We start from the raw sequence: 13,809 nt of genomic DNA, 5'->3' as shown, positions 1-13,809 counted from the left end.
CAGCTGAGGGCTGTCCCATCCTCTAAATTGTACAGACCACTACATCCATGCCATCCTTGCAGCACTCCAAAGGCTTCTTCCACCAGTAGATCCCTCCCAGAAGGATTAGGACTGAGGACAGATTCAAAAGAGTCAACCCATTTTCTCCCCTCTGGAATAGTGACTCCTTCCCAGAATGAAGCTTCATGAAGCCTCAGAGAAGAATTTAGACGTGATGGGGTGAAATGCGTGCAAAGTACCACGGCTGCTCTGCAACCTGGCAGGAAACATCTATGCATTTAACACACACAAGGAGTTAACACCCAGATTGTGGTGCCAGGAAGGTCTTCAGCTCCTTTTGTCTCTAATAAATCCATGCACAGCTTTCTCCACTCTACTACAGCCTTCACAGCCAAGCACATTTCTTCCCACATCAAACAGACAATTTTTTTATGTGCATTCATACGTGCATGCAGACATGCAATGTCCATGCAATTCCCTCCCCGAACAATGCACAAGAAGCAATGGGATTTCACTAACAACTACTAATAAAGCTGCAGGCTCCTGAACCACACTACTAGCCAGGATAAACACCCTGTGGCGGCAGCGTTCTTGATGTCTGTCACTGATGTATGTCAGCCCTGACTTCTGGTGGAGCAGCCAGCTCTGTGCCCCACATAGGAAGCTCACTAGAAGGAAATGGAGTTGACAGTGCTACTACTGATGCTTATAGAGCTCTTCAGGGCAGTGGTCAGAAAGGAGAAGCAACACAGCCCCAGGGCTTCTCCAAGGGAACCATTATGAAAACCATGGCAAAGGAGGAGATTATGGTTTCATGATGGGAAAAATACAAGGATGCCTACAGTCATGCTGCTGGCTTCCAAAATTACATAGAGTATGTGTGGCTTCAACCCAGCACACCAAGGTACGTGCACACAAACATACAAAGCTGTGGAGAAAACATCTTAGGGAGATGGGATGAAGAGAAGCTATTTTAAGTGTTTTCTGCTATGTCTTACTATGGCAGCAGAAACGCTTAGAGAAGGCTTCAAAATGACAATCACCATCCAAGTAAAAAAAGCAAGTAACTATTTCAACAACAATTTGTTCACCACTTAATGTTTGCCATTGAATTACAACTTTTACAGTATTTTTCTGAAGTACAATGTTTACTGCCTTCACCTTGCCTCCCAAGCCCATTTTTTCTTCTTTAAATAGAAAAGAATTTGAGTCATGACTTACATGTAATTTTTCTAGGTTCTGTGCTGGCTGAATTGTTCTCACGATGCAGGGAACAGGATCAGTGGAGAAATTAAGAGGCTACAGCAATCCATTAAGAAGTGGCCCTCCAAAGCTTTGCAGGGCAATGTGCTGGCAACTCAGTCGATATCAACCTAGAATAAAACAAAGGCCGCCATTAAAAAATTCAAACATCAAATCTTTACAAAAGCCCCCCATTTTTTCCTTCTAATTCTAAAAACAATACAGAGACTTTATTTTTAACTTAGAAGGTTTTTATGTCAAATATGACAATCACATCGTGTCCATTACATCTTGCCAGTAAATAGGAGTCACCTTATAACAGAGACTATGTTTTTTCTTGCATTAGTGTAGTGCCTAAACAAAATACCTCTGTGATTATTCTAGCAGATCACACTGTAGATACGCTCACACTTGTGCACACGTACTATGGAAGCTCTAGACAGCACACCAGAATGCCCTTTCAACAAAACAAGCAAGACTTCAGATTAACTAATACTTGTTTTCATCAAGGCTTTGATTTTATCAAGGAATTTATGTCATTAACATTAAATCTGTCCCTCGGTTTCCATTTTATTCTGCGTAACTTCAGAGAAAAACAACCAACCACTAGTGCAGTCCAGTGTGCTTTGGTTAATGCAATGTGTGCCATGTTCCTCCAGCCATACTACAGCAGAGCTACTGCAAGTCAGTAGCTTGCTGGACAAAACAAAAACTGGAAAGGGTGCAAAATGTTCATGTTCCTATCGGCAATTCACCACGCTGCCACAGATACTCAAGGGCTCAGACCTCAGATCAGGGTAGGCTAGAAGAGGAGGTGTAAGCAGCTGGAAAAAAGTATGGGAATGCTTGAATAGTATTGATTTGACTGAAGGTGGTGATTGGGAGTGAAAAGACAGAGGATTTGCCTCTGAACAGAAGGGGACAGCAGCAAAACAAGCAGTGCTACATAAGTACCTTCCCAGGATCACTGTAAGTGCTGTATCTGCAGAATTACACCAGCTCATGCAGGATGTAAAAGAAGACAGATAAAAACTATGTTTAGATTTTTTATTAAAATATATTGCTATTTTTCTGCAATTTGTAAAATTAACCTTCCAGTAACAACTCCTGTTTTGTTTTTTTTTTTAATATGTACTGATTCCAAAAACAAACCAAAGAATAACACAAACTGCACACTGAAAGCAGGTTTGTTTTTGTTTTTGTTTTAAATAAGTATGTAGATCTTGATTTTAAAAGTCCAGTACTTTCTGAACATTGATGTGACAACATTCTACTCCGAGCCTTGTAGAGAACTGGATCACTTAAGAAAAGTAGGTTATTTCTTCAGGATGGCACTTGTCTAGGTGATTTACCAACAGATGATCAAAATTCTGCTATGCTTAAGCATTACCTATATGGGTACTTGAAAAGAATCATGAGGCTACTCTAAGAAAGCAATGCTTGCATCTCTTTAGTTTATGTAATTTTCTCCAACTGGGCATAACATTCATTGACAGACTGTAAGAGGACAAAATATTTATGGTCACAAATATACATTATCTAAATTGCCTATAAAACTAAAAATATAAACTGCAAATCTGTTCAGCCATAAATCACTGGTACAACAAAAATAACTGCCGTATAGTCAATGGCCAAAGGAATAAAATCAGGGAAGTGTCTGTATTTTCAAGGACAAGCTAGTTTTCTGTGCTAAAATTGCACTTGCCATGGCATATCAGAAGAAAGAGAGAATATATAGAAGTGGGGGAGGAGGGAAACAAAAAAAAGAGGGGAAAGGAAGACTCGGTGCCACGCTTTTCTGAGAAGGTGTGATTGATGTTCACTGCTGTAAGAAAGCATGAGGCTACATCCCAAACATTTCATTCCCTTCTGCAAATGTCTCATTGCATATCTCTCCCCATGTCCCCTAGATATACTTGTCCCACACAAGATGATCCAGACAGCATCAGGTTTTACACATGATCTAAAACATGAAAGCAGGAATCTCTCGGCTGAGGGGTCAGTTTAGGGTAGAATGAAACCTAACCCCCGCCTACGTTAAACACGAAGGCTGCTTCATGCTTTCCATTTTCCAAAAGTATTTCCTTTCCAAAACAAGACAATTACTAAAAGCGTAAAAAGAATACATGAAAATTGAGCTTATATGAAATGATGAGCCAAAAGCGCATCTAACAAAGGAAAGATTCAGCATTTAAAATGCTGGCTGGCCAGGCCTGAAGCCCAGAAGAGCTGGATCCTGTGCAGGATGAAGATGCACTCCCAAGCCTTGCTCACAACACAGACCTGTGTATGTGGGCCAGAGGCAACTGAATCACAAGAGGCCACAACATCATTCCCCAGTGCCAACTCCAAGACCCACCTCCTGCAGCAAGGTGAATGCATGGAAACCTCGTCTTTATTTTAAAAAGAAGCATCTGCCTTCTCAGATGCAAAAGAATGTTAATAAAATAACACTTCAAACCAGACATTCTAAGCTTTTCTTTATCCTTTAACTTACATATTGTAACAACCTCTTGCACATTTTTGAAATATGTTACATTTTTTCCCCTTTCTTTAGAATACCGATGTAAAGGAAGGTGCACCAGACAACACCAATGGCAGAGGCAGGCATGAGGCTAAAGACATCTTTACTGCAAGAAAAAAAAAACTTTCTGCTTGGATTTTTGTTATGCAGTGGGTATGTTTCAAAGAGAGGTTGTTGTTAGTGTGAAACAGCAAGAGCTTTGATGCTTAAGAAGAGGAAAGCTGATAAGTTCTTCAGTTTGCAACGAACAAAACAAGAAAGGTGATTTGAGAAGAGCAAGATGAATACACCTGGGTATTGCTCTGGTTAGTGGGAAACATTTTTCAAACCCAGAAAATAGTGCAATCATGCATCAGAAAATCAGAGAATTTGGGCAGACAGTGAGGGAGGTGAGTAACACACAGCTGGGTTAGCTTACACGCCAACCTTCACAACAGAGACACAAAATGACGGCTAAGTGAAATGAGCCCATGTGACAAGATGAGCTGGTATGCTTCTCACAGGCAGGACAAAACAGTTTTTAAGGAAGGCTGCACACCAGAGAACAGGAAGAGTGAGCACAAATGTGTAAACAGAATCTGTGTTTTTTAAAGTTTTGTCGCACTTGATGGAGCACAATGTTTGCCACAGAAAAGCATGTAGAAACCAGTTCTAGACACACCAAGGATTCCTGTCAGTTACATGCAATGAGAGATTAGCAAACATGCTTTCTTTACGTTTTGTATGTCTTCAAGTGAAGCTGAAGAATGCTTCTTTCTGGTTGAAACAGCTTCAGTGTAACATTTGTATTTTGCAACTGCTGGAAGGATTGCCTGAGGCTGATAAGGCACTTTCAATCCTCCTGACATCTAGTATGGGATCTCTCCTGAAATTTGTAAATTAAACCCAAGATCATCTTTGTAGCTACATCGGAAAACATGCACAGCCTGCTTCACCTATCAGTGCATCTAATTTATTCCTGGTAACTCTCATGATTCTACCGAAGAGAAGCAGAACACCTGTCCATTGCTCACATTGTGCTCATGTGCACAGTGCTGAGCAGGGATGAGCACCATGAGGATCATCTCTGCGGCACAAGGTCCCCACACCTGGGCTGGCTGTGTTCAGATAACAGCAGAGCCATGGGAGCAATCAATCTGGCTAGAGACCACAACTGAACTCATCAGGAGTTCAACTGACTGGATGAAGATGAAGGCAGTTTTTGTCGCTCTGTGCTGGCAGGGGAGTCTTCCAGTCTGCAAACTGGATTTTCCCCAGCTGCACTTAACAGTGCCAATGGGGCTTAAATGGAAAACCCTCAAAGGGCCCGGGATGTGTGTGGGGGGAATTTTCGACTCCATCCTGTTCTCTGGTTGCTGTTAACTCTGACACATCAGACAGGTTGTGCTAGGAGAGGTGGGTGGAAGACTGCAGTTTGAAGACGGTACTGCACGAATACTTAAGCCTTCATGTAAAATGTGACTGACTTTAACACTGGAATATACTTTACTTAAAACAAAGCCACCACTGAAAACATTTCACCTTGGTAGTATGACCTGTGAAAGGATGGCTAGATGTAGAAGGAAGTTAATAGATTCATCGAGACAGCTCCCAAACAACACGTTACCAAACGACACGATCTGATTACTTACGCCTCACACAGCAAAGTACTAAAAATCCAAAACAGATTAAACCAACATATAATAAAAGTCAGATTTGCATTAAATATGATAAAAATCCAGGCTTCTGACATATTCCTCTTTAAAGATTTTGGTTAACAAACATGTGAGCTGGACGAAGTATGATGGGTCAGCAATAAGGATGAGAATCTGCAGCCTCTGAAAATGATTGTGGATTTGCTAGTGCTCAGTCTCTCGGGTAAGGACGCTTCCCATGGTGGCACTAAATGACGCACTTCACTGGATTTATGCCCCAATGCATGTGAACCACAAGAATTTATGCCTGTCCTGTTGAAAGGGTGCTTTCACTCAGTGCTCTGAACAATTATCTCAGTCAGACTTTTACTACTAATTTCTTTTTAAAATTGCAAAATGAGAAAACAGTTAACATGCAGAATGAAAGAACAGGTCACAGTTAACCACAAAAACTCCCCAATAAGGTTCAGCATGTGGGAAACAGATAAGTAAATGCTGTGAAAGATGAACAATATTTAAGTATTAACACAATTTTTTTTTTTTTTTTAATTTTTTTTGAAAGTTTATCTGGCATTTTCACCGGTTTTCCTCTAAGCTCTAATACAAAAATAACTATGTCTGATTGTGACTGGAAAATATGGCAACAGCTCAACATTGCTCCCCCTTTTTGTATTCAGAAAAAAATACACCATCTCACAACTTTAGACAAAGTGATTTTCAGGTGACTTCTGACCAGGGTGAAGTCAGAGGAGCATTCATCAGCTGAGGAGGTTCACTCTAATAGTCATTAGAGTGTGAAATGAAGACAGACACACTTAATGTTAAGTAAGTAGAAATAGACAGTCTTTCCCTAAGATGCATATATGGTCTCCTATGCTCTAGCACAGAGCGAAAGAATTATATTTCAGCTCATACAAATGCTGAACAAAATAACTGCACACCAAACTGTAAGGCAGATGGTGCCTAGTTTTCTGGCTCCAGCAGTGACCACATTACCTGAGCAGACAGGTGCTGCTAAAAGACAAAGGACAGCTCTTGAAAAGTCTATTGAACTTGAACTTGATTCCTCCAGAACCCATCTCCCTTTCAGATCACCAGTGCCACAAAGTAGAGGCCAAATACCACTCTTCCCTCCCTGGTAGAGACCATCTCAGCCTGCTACAGCAAAAAGAAGCAAAAGAGCCATATCAGACACAGTGAGCCTCGTGCATCTCACACCGCCCTGAGATGCAGAGCAGCACAAGGTGATGCCTGACCCCAAGGGCCTGCTTGGAGGATGATTCTACATCTCTGTGCCAAGCAAGCGGAAGTCAAAAAAGGAATTAAAATGCTTTGTGGGTTATTTTCACTTGCCATTACAGAAAGAAGAAAGGAAGAATCACAGTGGGAAAGGGGTTCAAAAATACATTCCCTCTCATGTGAACTCAGGTCTGTTTAATAAGAAAAGCCAGCAAGGCCACGCACAGTAATGCTGAGAAAAAGGAAATGGTACTTCATGTTCACCAGAGTCATAAATCTTGCCAGTAAGTCTCTAACGGCAAAACAGTGAGTAGGGGAATTTTTATACCCAGATAATTAATCGTGAGCTGCTATCAGGCTTACTGTGCCACGCACACAGCGTGCACATCTCCGCGGCATGCCACCTCCTCAGCACTCCAAGCACCACCTCAGGTATGGCTGCTGCTGGCTTCACCAGGAAATGCATGGCCTAAACTCTCAGAAATATCAAAAAAATAATGTGCAGTGGAGATGGGTATTTCTTTTTGCAGGGAACCCATAAAGGTTTTTTCAGCAGGGAAAATTAACTATGCTTATGACATCGACCCCTCTGCCACATGGAACAGGATGCAGATGAAGGGCTTTGTCCCAGCGTAAACATCCTTGTCCTCTGGTGTGGATACCGCTCACAGACAATGCAGAGCAAGCAGGCTGGTCAGAGAAAAAGCCAGCACAGCAGAAGAAGAAAACATGCACAAGGAAAATCATGAGCCAGAAGGAGCTGCAGGGAACTCAGAAGGACTGGAATCACCAGGGCCTTCCTGCCATCTCTGGCAGGGATGATGCAGCCCGTCATGCCCCTCTGCCAGCTCGTGTTCCTCGACATCATGTTTTGCTTCGGAGTGCAGCCAGGCACTTCCACTAACAACAGACATGAGGGAAAGCTCCACCACATCTCAGTCAGACCACACTTCCAGTTAAAGAAAAGGCCTCTTTTCGGTTTCTAGATGAGAAGGTAGCCAGGGGCAGAAGTGCCAGCAACTACTTGCCAGCGAGCAAGATATTAGGCACTCCTGATGCTGCCTCAAAATGGAATGACTTTGTCTAGAGGAAGCTGGGGAGCCTTCATGCTCCGAAGATCTCCCTCTGGGGCCCATGTTAGAGAAGGGCATGGAGAGAACAGCATCTTGCTTCTCTAAGACCAGCTGTGAGAGACTCAGCTGAGCAGTGAGAACCCAGCCCTACCCCATCACAACCTTCTTCCTGCTCATTTTCTATACTCATTTTCTCCCACTAGCCCTGCTCAATTGCATTCCTCTGTTGGTTCAAAAGAGCTGGAGACTGATAAGACTGTGGAGGAGGCCAGCTCCATCATCCCTGCACACTCCATCTGTGCAGAGTCAAGCAAGCACTCTCCAGTTCAAGGCTCAGTTCTCTCAGTTAAACCAGCAGATTGGTCTGTATTTACTGCATTAAACTACAATTACGCTTTTTTAAATCATTCAGCCTAATGGTATGCAGCTGCCACAGAAATCCTATACACATCACTGTCTCTCTTTGAGCTGATTAGCTAGATAAGAAACCATAGCCAAAAGACATGAAAAGATGGGTACAAATTTAAAACTCTCAGATGAGCAAAGAATTTCATTCAAAGAACTGTGTGACGGAGGTGGAAGGAAGGCTCACAGCACAAGTGAAGGTTTTGTTTACTACTGATATAAACAGATGAAACACTGTCACTGGGTTTAAGGATCAACACGTAACAGACTCAAAGCACTGCTGATGGGTATTACAGCTGCTGCACAAATCTGTGTGAATGCCAGTATTTGTGTGCTTTTGTTCTGGATGAGAACTGAGGGACAACATACCAAGGAAGCTAACTTTATGCTGAAACAACCTCCTTGTGATATAAAATAGCTTAAAGACAACAGCCCCTTCAATTGAGCTGCTGCTGCTCAGCGTGTTTCTTTGGATAGCATAGTATTGTTGGTTTTTTTCCTTAATTCAAGGCAGCTCCATGTATTTACATTTATTTGTAGCACAATGTTTACTATTCTAATCAGAACATTCCGTAATCTTGTCTAGATGTTTTATTATTAATTGCTACACCCCCCACCCCACCCTAATAATTATCCTCTGGAGAGGTAAACAATTCAACACCAGTTACTTTAGTTAAAGCCATGAATATGCATTATTTATTTATTTAGGTAAACAGTAATTAAGAAAAATCACCCAGACTGTCTTCTCTTTGAAATGAGTACTACTTCACTAGCCCTGCCATGGGAATTGCAAGTCCCTTAAGCACATATATCACTTTGTTTTCCTCTGCCATGATTCTCATTTGTAGGCTTCAGAATGCATAACAGCAACCAAGGAAACAGCTCCTATGTTGTCTAAGGCTGTGTGGCGAGTCCAGAGCATCCAAACTCACTCTCAAGGACAAACAGCAGGTGCCCAGATGCTGACAGGGAAGAAAGAAGAAATATTTTGGGTGCAGAATGAGGACAAGAACGCAGATATGGGCTCCATCCTCCCTGTGGTATAAGCACAGTTCTCCTTTCTTCACAGCCTTGTGCTGTTAGGATATCCATAACCCAATGCACTGATTTCCAAGTTTTTTTTGCAGCAACCCCCCACTGACACCAAAAAGCTGACAGTACTAGGGGCTCTCTGTGCTAACGGAGTAAGCATCCAGCAGTGAAACACAATCAGCACTGCAAGAGGCAGGGCAACATGTAACTAATAGAAACATTTGGATTTATTCATGCTGGAGGAGAGAGATACCCTTGTACGCTGAATATATTTAACTTGTACATTGGGTAACCAGCAGCTGAGCCGCTCCATTTGACTCCACTAGTGTGGATTTCTTCCTTAATATTACATGACCTCAAATATTCCAACATCCTGTCCTGCCTAATACTTCCACCAACTTCTACTGAACGCTGTGACAGAATCAGACAGCACTACAGGCAATGAAACCATTCACGGGGAACTCATTGTTTTAAACCAAAAATTAGAAGTGTCAGGCAGTCCTGACAGGGTTGATCATATAGCCTAAGGATTGCACTGGCAAGCACTATAAGAAGAATCAGAATGTCTCCCAAAGACAAAGGGATTTTCGCATATCTAAAATTAATAAGTAAATAGATAAAGCTGCGGTCTGGGCTTTGTTTCAGTTTTCAGAGCCAATTTCCGGCCACCGTTCAGAGAAATGCTTTGCATTTCAATTTCTGAGTCACTCATTTTTACAAGTGCACTTGCTGGAATTACTAAGCACGGGATCTGATGAAAATATTCTCTTCTGAATCAAAGATCTTTTCAATTTTATGGATGCACATGGATCAATGAACTTAATGTGGTGACTGACATCCTGGCTGCGTGTGGGTGCAGTCCCGGTACGATGCGATCAGTCATGGAAGCCCTCTCCCACCTGACGCCCAACGTCCACCCAGGAACAAGGAGGTGTTCTCCATTCTGCACAAACACAGCACACGCTGACGTTGGTCTCTTGGATTGTGATCACAAAATGATATACGCTTCCAGAAGCATGTTTAAACATCAGGTGTAAATGAAAATAATTCCTGAAAAGAATCTGTTCTGAAACCGAAAATCGGAGACCGCCGCAGTGTTGTGCCTAAGTTGAGTCATCAGTTCCCTTTATAGCCTAATAATTGACACTGCCTTGATCAGAATGACTGATCTGAATGTTGCTTTGTCTGTGTGCGTGTGTGTTTTTTTGGTGTTATTTTTTCTTTAACATGTAAACAAGCTGCCTGTCAGCTTACAGGAGTATTTATGTTTGCCAGATCATGGGAAATATCTGTCAAAAACAGATTTCAGTCTCTCCAGTCAACTCATTACAGTCTGAATCAGGCTGTACTACAAAGAAACCAAAACCAGGTCTTGTTACAGAAAGAATACGCTGCCAACTCTCAGTGGAAGCACTGATTTTATTGCATTTTCTTGGCATTAAAAGCTATAAAGGGTTCCCTCCTTCCCCTATGGGACTTCTCCCCCCAAAATAGTCTTCTCTTTTCCCTTCTCCCTCCACTTTTCTGAAGTGAAGTGTCTTATGGGAAGAGACTGACATAAGAAGAATCACAGTGCAATGAAGTTTCAGAGCACACTGATTTCCCACTTTCTGACACTAGCACTCAGGTAGCAGTGATTCCCAATGGAGGGATTCCCTTTCTGACACTACCAACAAACACGCATTCTCACATGTCTACCTTCCTCAGGCTACACCTCCCCAAAATAGGCCATTTCTGTGATTAATTATTTTCGGATCTTCTAAACAAGCAAATATCAAGTGAGACCGCAAATGCCTCTAGTGGTATTTTCTAAAGCAAAAGTGACACAAACAGAGCAGTTCCTTCTAGCAGGATACAGATGACACTCGACAGCCACACTGTGGGTCACTGCCAAGTAATCTGCCCTGGAACAGTAACATCATTAGAACAAAGAAATCAAAAAGTGAAAAAGGTATGAGACCTAAAAAGAAAGAGGATTCGGCTACAGTATCAATGTGAAAATAGAAAAGAAAGGACTTGGGCTGACCTCACAGATTGGAACTGAAAGCAGAGCTCGGTTAAATGGAACGATAATTTATAGATTATGGGGCAGTATCTGAAAAATGTAACAGTAGATAAATGGTCTACATTGCTGATGTGATGCCCAGATCCTCACTATGCTTTGGAGCAAATGGAGGAGGACCCATCTAAACAAAGAGTGCATAGAGTAATACAATGATAGCTATTAAAGCAAGGAGACAGAAAAAATCTAAAATTGTCCTGCAGAAGAAATGATGGAACAAAACGATAAAAAGAGGAAAGAAAATGATTTACGGGCTGGAGATGACATTACATTTTATTTCCCTAACAGTGCTACACAACTGGACTTGAAACTAAGAATATCTGTAAAATACTATACTTTAATGAGTTTGGCAGGATATGGTGGATTTAAATAAAAGTCTTGCTTTTTAAATGACAAAAAAAAAAAAATCGTAAAGTAAGAAATTTACAAGCTCTTATAAAGTAAAAAATGACTTCATAGATATACTTATGAAACAAAACGGTGACAATACTAAACAAGATGCAATCTCACTTGTGATTTGGAAATTATGTCCATAAACTTATAGTTTTAGCCATATTCAGCAAAGAAATCAAGTGTCATCAACTTTGCAAAATATTTGGATAATCTTGTATTTTTATGAACAGTGCTTTCATCTGCATCAGATACTTTGGAGAGAGAAATGGAAACACATTCCCAAAATATAAAGAGATGCAGTATTTTGGTCAGATATGAGATGACTGCACTTGGCTAGCACTGGTTTTTATCTTTCTGACCTGGAATAACATCTTCCTTCAACTGTAATTTTTATCAACTCTTTGAAGTTTAATTACTCCAAGGTACAAGGGTGGCAATGCTCAGATGGAAGAATGGAAATTAAAAGCACTTTGCACTCTCAATCAAACCAGTGAAAAAATCCTGCTTAGTTCAGGAGTTGCCAATACTAACAAAATGTTCATTGTCTGGCACTGCATTTGAGTAAGTAGTGTACGAAGCTGCATTAGTGTTCTGACACATGTCAACTGGGCAAAGTTAGAAGGGTCTGCCATGGTAGCTTTTTGGTTCATTTTGAACCATCTCCTGAACATCAAGATGAAAAAAATAAAGGCATGGCGGACAAGGCAAAACAGAAGCATTTCAAAAAGAAGGATTACTGAATGAAGAAATACTGTATGCTAAATGTCTGTGTAGTTCTCTGCATCAGCTTAATTCAAACATAAAACTTGGACACTTCATTTATTTTCTTCTTCAGTTTCATGCCCTCTGCAAATAGAAGTGTAGTTACTGTCAGCTCATTTCTGTAATGAAACTCTTTGCTTGTCTCCTAAGAACTATAGTATAGCCATGGAGAAGAGCCTCTATTTCCAGTTCTCATGGCTTTTGGTTTTTGTTTTATTTTTGACTTATATCACTGAACCTGCCTGTTCTGCCTTGATTACCTTTTTTTATTACTCTCTGCAGCCCTGGCATTTGTTTAAATTTTTGTAAAAAAATAAGGAGTTGCATAAAGAATGATTAATACTGCAAATGCTGTACCAAGCAATCTTACATATTTTACTGCTTATATAGTCAGCATGCCAGAACCAACAAAATCAATTATTTTGGTCTGAAAGCATATTTCTCCTTTCCTGTTTGCAATGGTGTAATCTTGACAGAAATAACTGAGAAAAGAAGAATAGCACCAGGTGAGTACAGCTAATAATGTACAATCAAGTTTGGGTCAAGGGCTATGGCTTGGGACACATCTCTCAGAAGAGTAACAATGCTTGTGTTCTCAGAATGTGACAAGGATACTTGGCACACAAGCTATTCAGCCATCATCCCAATTACCTGTGCCATGTTCTCACCACACTGAAAGAGTCTCTGCTTTTTCCTGAAGTTCTGTAAGTGAAAAATGAAATTGAATGCTTTCCCATTTGATCAGAGTGGCTAACGAAAATCCTTTAATAAATACTTGGGCAAAAAGGCTTTTTGTTATTAGAGTATATAGTCATAAAAGCCAATACATGATGGCCAGTGAGTATTTATATGCAGAAACTGGCCCAGCAAAGCTTCCTACTTGGTAAACAGTGAGAGGAAGTTCTGAATAAATATTTGTTTTCCCTTATTTATTTCTACACTGGGTGAGGCAAAATAAGAGGATGTTTAGGCACTGATCTGACTTCAGATTTTGATCTTGTGAACAATTTGGTCTGTAAGGTTACAAGGCTTTTAATCTCCCATACATCGTGGATTGCGCTATCGTCACTATCATAATGAAACCAGACAGAGCTTACTTCCCATTCCCCAACCCCGACACCAAGAGGGCACACTGAAATGAGAAAGTTAGTCATGTAAAACTGAGTAAAGAATGCTGCACAGTGTGTCAGACACTCAGCCTTGTCCATGTGTAAAACAAGACTGCTGGAAACTATTCCTGCCAACATGCTGCCAGGATGGACAGGTCAAGCAGTGGCATAACCTCAACTGTCAGGATCAGAAGATGTGTGATTTAGCTTGTCCAGGCAAAGGCGGATGACAATCCTTGAGTTTTTCTGCTCTAGGCACAATTAGATTTTATTGAACCATAATCCTAGATAAGTATATTGAATCTTTCAGCTGAAGTCAATTACAGTGTGTTAA

At 41.1% G+C, this 13,809-nt stretch overlaps 1 protein-coding gene across 9 annotated transcripts in view; it reads right to left on the bottom strand.

Annotated features, from left to right (window-relative positions):
- Positions 1–13,809, bottom strand: part of BACH2 (BACH transcriptional regulator 2) — a 181,449-nt gene that overhangs the window by 81,552 nt on the left and 86,088 nt on the right. For 8 of the 9 annotated variants that reach the window (XM_090136000.1, XM_031611258.2, XM_031611260.2 and 5 more), the window contains one exon: positions 1,222–1,373. The gene's annotated coding sequence lies outside the window, so the exon portion shown is untranslated. Of the gene's footprint in view, positions 1–1,221; positions 1,374–10,048; positions 10,572–13,809 lie in introns of those variants that run through there. The other variant, XM_090136005.1, reaches the window with a different exon arrangement.

The sequence above is a fragment of the Phasianus colchicus genome, chromosome 2 (assembly GCF_987193195.1).
Source record: "Phasianus colchicus chromosome 2, bPhaCol1.hap1.1, whole genome shotgun sequence".
NCBI classification, from domain to species: Eukaryota; Metazoa; Chordata; class Aves; order Galliformes; family Phasianidae; genus Phasianus; species Phasianus colchicus.
The sequence above is the reverse complement of the archived record's forward strand: the minus strand, read 5'-3'. Positions and strand labels throughout refer to the sequence as shown.